Below are 14,838 nucleotides of genomic sequence, written 5' to 3' on the forward strand. Positions count from 1 at the left end.
TTGGGATAACATCAGTTACTAGCGCTTACTCAAGCACTTCAATGATCTATTTGGAGTTTCTTTCTTACTCACAACAAAAATTGACATCTATCTTGCGTGTCCTGCCATGCATTATCACCATTCTCATCGCGCGTACTTCGTGTTCACGAACAGCGTGCTACCATCATATAGGTGAATAAAACTTTCTGTACATTCATATTCATATATTATTTGGTTTGCTGTCACTACTATGCACTATGTAACTGGATGCGTGGGTAAGGCCGCTTCTCGTGCTTTCGGTTAAGCGGTTCTTGCGCTGTGACTTTTATTAGTTGGGATAACATCATTTACTAGCGCTTACTCAAGCACTTCAATGGTCTATTTGGAGTTTCTTTCTTACTCACAACAAAAATTCACATCTATCTCGCGTGTCCTGTCTTGCATTATCATCAATCTCATCGCGCGTACTTCGAGTTCACGAACTGCCTGCTACCATAAAAGAGGTGAATAAAACTTTCTGTACATTCATATTCATCTATAATTTGGTTTGCTGTCTGTACTATGCACTATGTAACTAGATGCATGTGTAAGGCCGCTTCTCGTGCTTTCAGTTAAGCGGTTCTTGCGCTGTGACTTCTATTAGTTGGGATAACATCATTTACTAGCACTTACCCAAGCACTTCAATGGTCTATTTGGAGTTTCTTTCTCACAACAAAAATTGACATCTATCTCGAGTGTCCTGCCTTGCATTATCACCATTCTCATCGCGCGTACTTCGATTTCACGAACAGCGTGCAACCATCATAGAGGTAAATAAAACTTTCTGTACATTCATATTCATATATTATTTGGTTTGCTGTTTGTACTATGCACTATGTTTGTAATTGGATGCATGGGTAAGGCCGCTTCTCGTGCTTTCGGTTAAGCGGTTCTTGCGCTGTGACTTCTATTAGTTGGGATAACATCATTTACTAGCACTTACCCAAGCACTTCAATGGTCTATTTGGAGTTTCTTTCTTACTCACAACAAAAATTGCCATCTATCTCGCGTGTCCTGCCTTGCATTATCACCATTCTCATCACGCGTACTTCGATTTTACGAACAGCGTGCTACCATCACAGAGGTGAATAAAACTTCCTGTACATTCTTATTCATATATTATTTGGTTTGCTGTCTGTACTATGCACTATGTTTGTAACTGGATGCATAGGTAAGACCGCTTCTCGTGCTTTCGGTTAAGCGGTTCTTGCGCTGTGACTTCTATTAGTTGGGATAACATCATTTACTAGCACGTACCCAAGCACTTTAATGGTCTATGTGGAGTTTCTTTCTTAATCACAACAAAAATTGACATCTATCTCGCGTGTCCTCCCTTGCATTATCACCAGTCTCATCACGCGTACTTCGAGTTCACGAACAGCGTGCTACCATCATAGAGGTGAATAAAACTTTCTGTACATTCATATGCATATATTATTTGGTTTGCTGTCTGTACTATGCACTATGTTTGTAACTGGATGCATGGGTAAGGCCGCTTCTCGTGCTTTCGGTTAAGCGGTTCTTGCGCTGTGACTTCTATTAGTTGGGATAACATCATTTACTAGCACGTACCCAAGCACTTCAATGGTCTATGTGGAGTTTCTTTCTTACTCACAACAAAAATTGACGTCTATCTCGCGTGTCCTGCCTTGCATTATAAACATTCTCATCGCGCGTACTTCGAGTTCACGAACAGCGCACTACAATAATAGAGGTGAATAAAACTTTCTGTACATTCATATTCACATATTATTTGGTTTGCTGTCTGTACTATGCACTATGTTTGTAACTGGATGCATGGGTAAGGCCGCTTCTCGTGCTTTCGGTTAAGCGGTTCTTGCGCTGTGACTTTTATTAGTTGGGATAACATCATTTACTAGCGCTTACTCAAGCACTTCAATGGTCTATTTGGAGTTTCTTTCTTACTCACAACAAAAATTGACATCTATCTCGCGTGTCCTGCCTTGCATTATCACCATTCTCATCGCGCGTACTTCAAGTTCACGAACAGCGTGCTACCATCATAGAGGTGAATAAAACTTTCTGTACATTCATATTCATATATTTTATTTGGTTTGCTGTCTGTACTGTGCACTTTGTGAGTGGATGCATGGGTAAGGCCGCTTCTCGTGCTTTCGGTTAAGCGGTTCTTGCGCTGTGACTTCTATTAGTTGGGATAACATCATTTACTAGCACGTACCCAAGCACTTCAATGGTCTATGTGGAGTTTCTTTCTTACTCACAACAAAAATTGACGTCTATCTCGCGTGTCCTGCCTTGCATTATAAACATTCTCATCGCGCGTACTTCGAGTTCACGAACAGCGCACTACAATAATAGAGGTGAATAAAACTTTCTGTACATTCATATTCACATATTATTTGGTTTGCTGTCTGTACTATGCACTATGTTTGTAACTGGATGCATGGGTAAGGCCGCTTCTCGTGCTTTCGGTTAAGCGGTTCTTGCGCTGTGACTTCTATTAGTTGGGATAACATCATTTACTAGCACGTACCCAAGCACTTCAATGGTCTATGTGGAGTTTCTTTCTTACTCGCAACAAAAATTGACGTCTATCTCGCGTGTCCTGCCTTGCATTATAAACATTCTCATCGCGCGTACTTCGAGTTCACGAACAGCGCACTACAATAATAGAGGTGAATAAAACTTTCTGTACATTCATATTCACATATTATTTGGTTTGCTGTCTGTACTATGCACTATCTTTGTAACTGGATGCATGGGTAAGGCCGCTTCTCGTGCTTTCGGTTAAGCGGTTCTTGCGCTGTGACTTTTATTAGTTGGGATAACATCATTTACTAGCGCTTACTCAAGCACTTCAATGGTCTATTTGGAGTTTCTTTCTTACTCACAACAAAAATTGACATCTATCTCGCGTGTCCTGCCTTGCATTATCACCATTCTCATCGCGCGTACTTCGAGTTCACGAACAGCGTGCTACCATCATAGAGGTGAATAAAACATTCTGAACATTCATATTCATATATTATTTGGTTCGCTGTCTGTACTATGCACTATGTTTGTAACTGGATGCATGGGTAAGGCCGCTTCTCGTGTTTTCGGTTAAGCGGTTCTTGCGCTGTGACTTCTATTAGTTGGGATAACATCAGTTACTAGCGCTTACTCAAGCACTTCAATGATCTATTTGGAGTTTCTTTCTTACTCACAACAAAAATTGACATCTATTTTGCGTGTCCTGCCATGCATTATCACCATTCTCATCGCGCGTACTTCGTGTTCACGAACAGCGTGCTACCATCATATAGGTGAATAAAACTTTCTGTACATTCATATTCATATATTATTTGGTTTGCTGTCACTACTATGCACTATGTAACTGGATGCATGGGTAAGGCCGCTTCTCGTGCTTTCGGTTAAGCGGTTCTTGCTCTGCGACTTCAATTAGTTGGGATAACATCAATTACTAGCACTTACCCAAGCACTTCAATGGTCTATTTGCAGTTTCTTTCTTACTCACAACAAAAATTCACATCTATCTCGCGTGTCCTGTCTTGCATTATCATCAATCTCATCGCGCGTACTTCGAGTTCACGAACTGCCTGCTACCATAATAGAGGTGAATAAAACTTTCTGTACATTCATATTCATCTATTATTTGGTTTGCTGTCTGTACTATGCACTATGTAACTAGATGCATGTGTAAGGCCGCTTCTCGTGCTTTCAGTTAAGCGGTTCTTGCGCTGTGACTTCTATTAGTTGGGATAACATCATTTACTAGCACTTACCCAAGCACTTCAATGGTCTATTTGGAGTTTCTTTCTCACAACAAAAATTGACATCTATCTCGAGTGTCCTGCCTTGCATTATCACCATTCTCATCGCGCGTACTTCGATTTCACGAACAGCGTGCTACCATCATAGAGGTAAATAAAACTTTCTGTACATTCATATTCATATATTATTTGGTTTGCTGTTTGTACTATGCACTATGTTTGTAATTGGATGCATGGGTAAGGCCGCTTCTCGTGCTTTCGGTTAAGCGGTTCTTGCGCTGTGACTTCTATTAGTTGGGATAACATCATTTACTAGCACTTACCCAAGCACTTCAATGGTCTATTTGGAGTTTCTTTCTTACTCACAACAAAAATTGCCATCTATCTCGCGTGTCCTGCCTTGCATTATCACCATTCTCATCACGCGTACTTCGATTTTACGAACAGCGTGCTACCATCACAGAGGTGAATAAAACTTCCTGTACATTCTTATTCATATATTATTTGGTTTGCTGTCTGTACTATGCACTATGTTTGTAACTGGATGCATAGGTAAGGCCGCTTCTCGTGCTTTCGGTTAAGCGGTTCTTGCGCTGTGACTTCTATTAGTTGGGATAACATCATTTACTAGCACGTACCCAAGCACTTTAATGGTCTATGTGGAGTTTCTTTCTTACTCACAACAAAAATTGACATCTATCTCGCGTGTCCTCCCTTGCATTATCACCAGTCTCATCACGCGTACTTCGAGTTCACGAACAGCGTGCTACCATCATAGAGGTGAATAAAACTTTCTGTACATTCATATGCATATATTATTTGGTTTGCTGTCTGTACTATGCACTATGTTTGTAACTGGATGCATGGGTAAGGCCGCTTCTCGTGCTTTCGGTTAAGCGGTTCTTGCGCTGTGACTTCTATTAGTTGGGATAACATCATTTACTAGCACGTACCCAAGCACTTCAATGGTCTATGTGGAGTTTCTTTCTTACTCACAACAAAAATTGACGTCTATCTCGCGTGTCCTGCCTTGCATTATAAACATTCTCATCGCGCGTACTTCGAGTTCACGAACAGCGCACTACAATAATAGAGGTGAATAAAACTTTCTGTACATTCATATTCACATATTATTTGGTTTGCTGTCTGTACTATGCACTATGTTTGTAACTGGATGCATGGGTAAGGCCGCTTCTCGTGCTTTCGGTTAAGCGGTTCTTGCGCTGTGACTTTTATTAGTTGGGATAACATCATTTACTAGCGCTTACTCAAGCACTTCAATGGTCTATTTGGAGTTTCTTTCTTACTCACAACAAAAATTGACATCTATCTCGCGTGTCCTGCCTTGCATTATCACCATTCTCATCGCGCGTACTTCGAGTTCACGAACAGCGTGCTACCATCATAGAGGTGAATAAAACATTCTGAACATTCATATTCATATATTATTTGGTTTGCTGTCTGTACTATGCACTATGTTTGTAACTGGATGCATGGGTAAGGCCGCTTCTCGTGCTTTCGGTTAAGCGGTTCTTGCGCTGTGACTTTTATTAGTTGGGATAACATCATTTACTAGCGCTTACTCAAGCACTTCAATGGTCTATTTGGAGTTTCTTTCTTACTCACAACAAAAATTGACATCTATCTCGCGTGTCCTGCCTTGCATTATCACCATTCTCATCGCGCGTACTTCGAGTTCACGAACAGCGTGCTACCATCATAGAGGTGAATAAAACATTCTGAACATTCATATTCATATATTATTTGGTTTGCTGTCTGTACTATGCACTATGTTTGTAACTGGATGCATGGGTAAGGCCGCTTCTCGTGTTTTCGGTTAAGCGGTTCTTGCGCTGTGACTTCTATTAGTTGGGATAACATCAGTTACTAGCGCTTACTCAAGCACTTCAATGATCTATTTGGAGTTTCTTTCTTACTCACAACAAAAATTGACATCTATTTTGCGTGTCCTGCCATGCATTATCACCATTCTCATCGCGCGTACTTCGTGTTCACGAACAGCGTGCTACCATCATATAGGTGAATAAAACTTTCTGTACATTCATATTCATATATTATTTGGTTTGCTGTCACTACTATGCACTATGTAACTGGATGCATGGGTAAGGCCGCTTCTCGTGCTTTCGGTTAAGCGGTTCTTGCTCTGCGACTTCAATTAGTTGGGATAACATCAATTACTAGCACTTACCCAAGCACTTCAATGGTCTATTTGCAGTTTCTTTCTTACTCACAACAAAAATTCACATCTATCTCGCGTGTCCTGTCTTGCATTATCATCAATCTCATCGCGCGTACTTCGAGTTCACGAACTGCCTGCTACCATAATAGAGGTGAATAAAACTTTCTGTACATTCATATTCATCTATTATTTGGTTTGCTGTCTGTACTATGCACTATGTAACTAGATGCATGTGTAAGGCCGCTTCTCGTGCTTTCAGTTAAACGGTTCTTGCGCTGTGACTTCTATTAGTTGGGATAACATCATTTACTAGCACTTACCCAAGCACTTCAATGGTCTATTTGGAGTTTCTTTCTCACAACAAAAATTGACATCTATCTCGAGTGTCCTGCCTTGCATTATCACCATTCTCATCGCGCGTACTTCGATTTCACGAACAGCGTGCTACCATCATAGAGGTAAATAAAACTTTCTGTACATTCATATTCATATATTATTTGGTTTGCTGTTTGTACTATGCACTATGTTTGTAATTGGATGCATGGGTAAGGCCGCTTCTCGTGCTTTCGGTTAAGCGGTTCTTGCGCTGTGACTTCTATTAGTTGGGATAACATCATTTACTAGCACTTACCCAAGCACTTCAATGGTCTATTTGGAGTTTCTTTCTTACTCACAACAAAAATTGCCATCTATCTCGCGTGTCCTGCCTTGCATTATCACCATTCTCATCACGCGTACTTCGATTTTACGAACAGCGTGCTACCATCACAGAGGTGAATAAAACTTCCTGTACATTCTTATTCATATATTATTTGGTTTGCTGTCTGTACTATGCACTATGTTTGTAACTGGATGCATAGGTAAGGCCGCTTCTCGTGCTTTCGGTTAAGCGGTTCTTGCGCTGTGACTTCTATTAGTTGGGATAACATCATTTACTAGCACGTACCCAAGCACTTTAATGGTCTATGTGGAGTTTCTTTCTTACTCACAACAAAAATTGACATCTATCTCGCGTGTCCTCCCTTGCATTATCACCAGTCTCATCACGCGTACTTCGAGTTCACGAACAGCGTGCTACCATCATAGAGGTGAATAAAACTTTCTGTACATTCATATGCATATATTATTTGGTTTGCTGTCTGTACTATGCACTATGTTTGTAACTGGATGCATGGGTAAGGCCGCTTCTCGTGCTTTCGGTTAAGCGGTTCTTGCGCTGTGACTTCTATTAGTTGGGATAACATCATTTACTAGCACGTACCCAAGCACTTCAATGGTCTATGTGGAGTTTCTTTCTTACTCACAACAAAAATTGACGTCTATCTCGCGTGTCCTGCCTTGCATTATAAACATTCTCATCGCGCGTACTTCGAGTTCACGAACAGCGCACTACAATAATAGAGGTGAATAAAACTTTCTGTACATTATTTCACATATTATTTGGTTTGCTGTCTGTACTATGCACTATGTTTTTAACTGGATGCATGGGTAAGGCCGCTTCTCGTGCTTTCGGTTAAGCGGTTCTTGCGCTGTGACTTTTATTAGTTGGGATAACATCATTTACTAGCGCTTACTCAAGCACTTCAATGGTCTATTTGGAGTTTCTTTCTTACTCACAACAAAAATTGACATCTATCTCGCGTGTCCTGCCTTGCATTATCACCATTCTCATCGCGCGTACTTCAAGTTCACGAACAGCGTGCTACCATCATAGAGGTGAATAAAACTTTCTGTACATTCATATTCATATATTTTATTTGGTTTGCTGTCTGTACTGTGCACTTTGTGAGTGGATGCATGGGTAAGGCCGCTTCTCGTGCTTTCGGTTAAGCGGTTCTTGCGCTGTGACTTCTATTAGTTGGGATAACATCATTTACTAGCACTAACCCAACACTTCAATGGTCTATTTGGAGTTTCTTTCTTACTCACATCAAAAATTGACATCTATCTCGCGTGTCCTGCCTTGCATTATCACCAATCTCATCGCGCGTACTTCGAGTTCACGAACAGCCTGCTACCATAATCCAGGTGAATAAAACTTTCTGTACATTCATATTCATATATTATTTGGTTTGCTGTCTGTACTATGCACTATGTAACTGGATGCATGGGAAAGGCACCTTCTTGTGCTTTCGGTTAAGCGGTTCTTGCGCTGTGACTTCTATTAGTTGGGATAACATCATTTACTAGCACGTACCCAAGCACTTCAATGGTCTATGTGGAGTTTCTTTCTTACTCACAACAAAAAATGACATCTATCTCGCGTGTCCTGCCTTGCATTATCACCATTCTCATCGCGCGTACTTCGAGTTCACGAACAGCGTGCTACCATAATAGAGGTGAATAAAACTTTCTGTACATTCATATTCATATATTATTTGGTTTGCTGTCTGTACTATGCACTATGTTTGTAACTGGATGCATGGGTAAGGCCGCTTCTCGTGCTTTCGGTTAAGCGGTTCTTGCGCTGTGACTTTTATTAGTTGGGATAACATCATTTACTAGCGCTTACTCAAGCACTTCAATGGTCTATTTGGAGTTTCTTTCTTACTCACAACAAAAATTGACATCTATCTCGCGTGTCCTGCCTTGCATTATCACCATTCTCATCGCGCGTACTTCGAGTTCACGAACAGCGTGCTACCATCATAGAGGTGAATAAAACATTCTGAACATTCATATTCATATATTATTTGGTTTGCTGTCTGTACTATGCACTATGTTTGTAACTGGATGCATGGGTAAGGCCGCTTCTCGTGTTTTCGGTTAAGCGGTTCTTGCGCTGTGACTTCTATTAGTTGGGATAACATCAGTTACTAGCGCTTACTCAAGCACTTCAATGATCTATTTGGAGTTTCTTTCTTACTCACAACAAAAATTGACATCTATCTTGCGTGTCCTGCCATGCATTATCACCATTCTTATCGCGCGTACTTCGTGTTCACGAACAGCGTGCTACCATCATATAGGTGAATAAAACTTTCTGTACATTCATATTCATATATTATTTGGTTTGCTGTCACTACTATGCACTATGTAACTGGATGCATGGGTAAGGCCGCTTCTCGTGCTTTCGGTTAAGCGGTTCTTGCTCTGCGACTTCAATTAGCTGGGATAACATCAATTACTAGCACTTACCCAAGCACTTCAATGGTCTATTTGCAGTTTCTTTCTTACTCACAACAAAAATTCACATCTATCTCGCGTGTCCTGTCTTGCATTATCATCAATCTCATCGCGCGTACTTCGAGTTCACGAACTGCCTGCTACCATAATAGAGGTGAATAAAACTTTCTGTACATTCATATTCATCTATTATTTGGTTTGCTGTCTGTACTATGCACTATGTAACTAGATGCATGTGTAAGGCCGCTTCTCGTGCTTTCAGTTAAGCGGTTCTTGCGCTGTGACTTCTATTAGTTGGGATAACATCATTTACTAGCACTTACCCAAGCACTTCAATGGTCTATTTGGAGTTTCTTTCTTACTCACAACAAAAATTGCCATCTATCTCGCGTGTCCTGCCTTGCATTATCACCATTCTCATCACGCGTACTTCGATTTTACGAACAGCGTGCTACCATCACAGAGGTGAATAAAACTTCCTGTACATTCTTATTCATATATTATTTGGTTTGCTGTCTGTACTATGCACTATGTTTGTAACTGGATGCATAGGTAAGGCCGCTTCTCGTGCTTTCGGTTAAGCGGTTCATGCGCTGTGACTTCTATTAGTTGGGATAACATCATTTACTAGCACGTACCCAAGCACTTTAATGGTCTATGTGGAGTTTCTTTCTTACTCACAACAAAAATTGACATCTATCTCGCGTGTCCTCCCTTGCATTATCACCAGTCTCATCACGCGTACTTCGAGTTCACGAACAGCGTGCTACCATCATAGAGGTGAATAAAACTTTCTGTACATTCATATGCATATATTATTTGGTTTGCTGTCTGTACTATGCACTATGTTTGTAACTGGATGCATGGGTAAGGCCGCTTCTCGTGCTTTCGGTTAAGCGGTTCTTGCGCTGTGACTTCTATTAGTTGGGATAACATCATTTACTAGCACGTACCCAAGCACTTCAATGGTCTATGTGGAGTTTCTTTCTTACTCACAACAAAAATTGACGTCTATCTCGCGTGTCCTGCCTTGCATTATAAACATTCTCATCGCGCGTACTTCGAGTTCACGAACAGCGCACTACAATAATAGAGGTGAATAAAACTTTCTGTACATTCATATTCACATATTATTTGGTTTGCTGTCTGTACTATGCACTATGTTTGTAACTGGATGCATGGGTAAGGCCGCTTCTCGTGCTTTCGGTTAAGCGGTTCTTGCGCTGTGACTTTTATTAGTTGGGATAACATCATTTACTAGCGCTTACTCAAGCACTTCAATGGTCTATTTGGAGTTTCTTTCTTACTCACATCGAAAATTGACATCTATCTCGCGTGTCCTGCCTTGCATTATCACCAATCTCATCGCGCGTACTTCGAGTTCACGAACAGCCTGCTACCATAATCCAGGTGAATAAAACTTTCTGTACATTCATATTCATATATTATTTGGTTTGCTGTCTGTACTATGCACTATGTAACTGGATGCATGGGAAAGGCACCTTCTTGTGCTTTCGGTTAAGCGGTTCTTGCGCTGTGACTTCTATTAGTTGGGATAACATCATTTACTAGCACGTACCCAAGCACTTCAATGGTCTATGTGGAGTTTCTTTCTTACTCACAACAAAAAATGACATCTATCTCGCGTGTCCTGCCTTGCATTATCACCATTCTCATCGCGCGTACTTCGAGTTCACGAACAGCGTGCTACCATAATAGAGGTGAATAAAACTTTCTGCACATTCATATTCATATATTATTTGGTTTGCTGTCTGTACTATGCACTATGTTTGTAACTGGATGCATGGGTAAGGCCGCTTCTCGTGCTTTCGGTTAAGCGGTTCTTGCGCTGTGACTTCTATTAGTTGGGATAACGTCATTTACTAGCGCTTACTCAAGCACTTCAATGGTCTATTTGGAGTTTCTTTCTTACTCACAACAAAAATTGACATCTATCTTGCGTGTCCTGCCATGCATTATCACCATTCTCATCGCGCGTACTTCGTGTTCACGAACAGCGTGCTACCATCATATAGGTGAATAAAACTTTCTGTACATTCATATTCATATATTATTTGGTTTGCTGTCACTACTATGCACTATGTAACTGGATGCATGGGTAAGGCCGCTTCTCGTGCTTTCGGTTAAGCGGTTCTTGCTCTGCGACTTCAATTAGCTGGGATAACATCAATTACTAGCACTTACCCAAGCACTTCAATGGTCTATTTGCAGTTTCTTTCTTACTCACAACAAAAATTCACATCTATCTCGCGTGTCCTGTCTTGCATTATCATCAATCTCATCGCGCGTACTTCGAGTTCACGAACTGCCTGCTACCATAATAGAGGTGAATAAAACTTTCTGTACATTCATATTCATCTATTATTTGGTTTGCTGTCTGTACTATGCACTATGTAACTAGATGCATGTGTAAGGCCGCTTCTCGTGCTTTCAGTTAAGCGGTTCTTGCGCTGTGACTTCTATTAGTTGGGATAACATCATTTACTAGCACTTACCCAAGCACTTCAATGGTCTATTTGGAGTTTCTTTCTTACTCACAACAAAAATTGCCATCTATCTCGCGTGTCCTGCCTTGCATTATCACCATTCTCATCACGCGTACTTCGATTTTACGAACAGCGTGCTACCATCACAGAGGTGAATAAAACTTCCTGTACATTCTTATTCATATATTATTTGGTTTGCTGTCTGTACTATGCACTATGTTTGTAACTGGATGCATAGGTAAGGCCGCTTCTCGTGCTTTCGGTTAAGCGGTTCTTGCGCTGTGACTTCTATTAGTTGGGATAACATCATTTACTAGCACGTACCCAAGCACTTTAATGGTCTATGTGGAGTTTCTTTCTTACTCACAACAAAAATTGACATCTATCTCGCGTGTCCTCCCTTGCATTATCACCAGTCTCATCACGCGTACTTCGAGTTCACGAACAGCGTGCTACCATCATAGAGGTGAATAAAACTTTCTGTACATTCATATGCATATATTATTTGGTTTGCTGTCTGTACTATGCACTATGTTTGTAACTGGATGCATGGGTAAGGCCGCTTCTCGTGCTTTCGGTTAAGCGGTTCTTGCGCTGTGACTTCTATTAGTTGGGATAACATCATTTACTAGCACGTACCCAAGCACTTCAATGGTCTATGTGGAGTTTCTTTCTTACTCACAACAAAAATTGACGTCTATCTCGCGTGTCCTGCCTTGCATTATAAACATTCTCATCGCGCGTACTTCGAGTTCACGAACAGCGCACTACAATAATAGAGGTGAATAAAACTTTCTGTACATTCATATTCACATATTATTTGGTTTGCTGTCTGTACTATGCACTATGTTTGTAACTGGATGCATGGGTAAGGCCGCTTCTCGTGCTTTCGGTTAAGCGGTTCTTGCGCTGTGACTTTTATTAGTTGGGATAACATCATTTACTAGCGCTTACTCAAGCACTTCAATGGTCTATTTGGAGTTTCTTTCTTACTCACAACAAAAATTGACATCTATCTCGCGTGTCCTGCCTTGCATTATCACCATTCTCATCGCGCGTACTTCGAGTTCACGAACAGCGTGCTACCATCATAGAGGTGAATAAAACATTCTGAACATTCATATTCATATATTATTTGGTTTGCTGTCTGTACTATGCACTATGTTTGTAACTGGATGCATGGGTAAGGCCGCTTCTCGTGTTTTCGGTTAAGCGGTTCTTGCGCTGTGACTTCTATTAGTTGGGATAACATCAGTTACTAGCGCTTACTCAAGCACTTCAATGATCTATTTGGAGTTTCTTTCTTACTCACAACAAAAATTGACATCTATTTTGCGTGTCCTGCCATGCATTATCACCATTCTCATCGCGCGTACTTCGTGTTCACGAACAGCGTGCTACCATCATATAGGTGAATAAAACTTTCTGTACATTCATATTCATATATTATTTGGTTTGCTGTCACTACTATGCACTATGTAACTGGATGCATGGGTAAGGCCGCTTCTCGTGCTTTCGGTTAAGCGGTTCTTGCTCTGCGACTTCAATTAGCTGGGATAACATCAATTACTAGCACTTACCCAAGCACTTCAATGGTCTATTTGCAGTTTCTTTCTTACTCACAACAAAAATTCACATCTATCTCGCGTGTCCTGTCTTGCATTATCATCAATCTCATCGCGCGTACTTCGAGTTCACGAACTGCCTGCTACCATAATAGAGGTGAATAAAACTTTCTGTACATTCATATTCATCTATTATTTGGTTTGCTGTCTGTACTATGCACTATGTAACTAGATGCATGTGTAAGGCCGCTTCTCGTGCTTTCAGTTAAGCGGTTCTTGCGCTGTGACTTCTATTAGTTGGGATAACATCATTTACTAGCACTTACCCAAGCACTTCAATGGTCTATTTGGAGTTTCTTTCTTACTCACAACAAAAATTGCCATCTATCTCGCGTGTCCTGCCTTGCATTATCACCATTCTCATCACGCGTACTTCGATTTTACGAACAGCGTGCTACCATCACAGAGGTGAATAAAACTTCCTGTACATTCTTATTCATATATTATTTGGTTTGCTGTCTGTACTATGCACTATGTTTGTAACTGGATGCATAGGTAAGGCCGCTTCTCGTGCTTTCGGTTAAGCGGTTCTTGCGCTGTGACTTCTATTAGTTGGGATAACATCATTTACTAGCACGTACCCAAGCACTTTAATGGTCTATGTGGAGTTTCTTTCTTACTCACAACAAAAATTGACATCTATCTCGCGTGTCCTCCCTTGCATTATCACCAGTCTCATCACGCGTACTTCGAGTTCACGAACAGCGTGCTACCATCATAGAGGTGAATAAAACTTTCTGTACATTCATATGCATATATTATTTGGTTTGCTGTCTGTACTATGCACTATGTTTGTAACTGGATGCATGGGTAAGGCCGCTTCTCGTGCTTTCGGTTAAGCGGTTCTTGCGCTGTGACTTCTATTAGTTGGGATAACATCATTTACTAGCACGTACCCAAGCACTTCAATGGTCTATGTGGAGTTTCTTTCTTACTCACAACAAAAATTGACGTCTATCTCGCGTGTCCTGCCTTGCATTATAAACATTCTCATCGCGCGTACTTCGAGTTCACGAACAGCGCACTACAATAATAGAGGTGAATAAAACTTTCTGTACATTCATATTCACATATTATTTGGTTTGCTGTCTGTACTATGCACTATGTTTGTAACTGGATGCATGGGTAAGGCCGCTTCTCGTGCTTTCGGTTAAGCGGTTCTTGCGCTGTGACTTTTATTAGTTGGGATAACATCATTTACTAGCGCTTACTCAAGCACTTCAATGGTCTATTTGGAGTTTCTTTCTTACTCACAACAAAAATTGACATCTATCTCGCGTGTCCTGCCTTGCATTATCACCATTCTCATCGCGCGTACTTCGAGTTCACGAACAGCGTGCTACCATCATAGAGGTGAATAAAACATTCTGAACATTCATATTCATATATTATTTGGTTTGCTGTCTGTACTATACACTATGTTTGTAACTGGATGCATGGGTAAGGCCGCTTCTCGTGTTTTCGGTTAAGCGGTTCTTGCGCTGTGACTTCTATTAGTTGGGATAACATCAGTTACTAGCGCTTACTCAAGCACTTCAATGATCTATTTGGAGTTTCTTTCTTACTCACAACAAAAATTGACATCTATTTTGCGTGTCCTGCCAT

Source organism: Rhipicephalus microplus, unplaced genomic scaffold (genome assembly GCF_043290135.1).
Source record: "Rhipicephalus microplus isolate Deutch F79 unplaced genomic scaffold, USDA_Rmic scaffold_13, whole genome shotgun sequence".
NCBI lineage: Eukaryota > Metazoa > Arthropoda > Arachnida > Ixodida > Ixodidae > Rhipicephalus > Rhipicephalus microplus.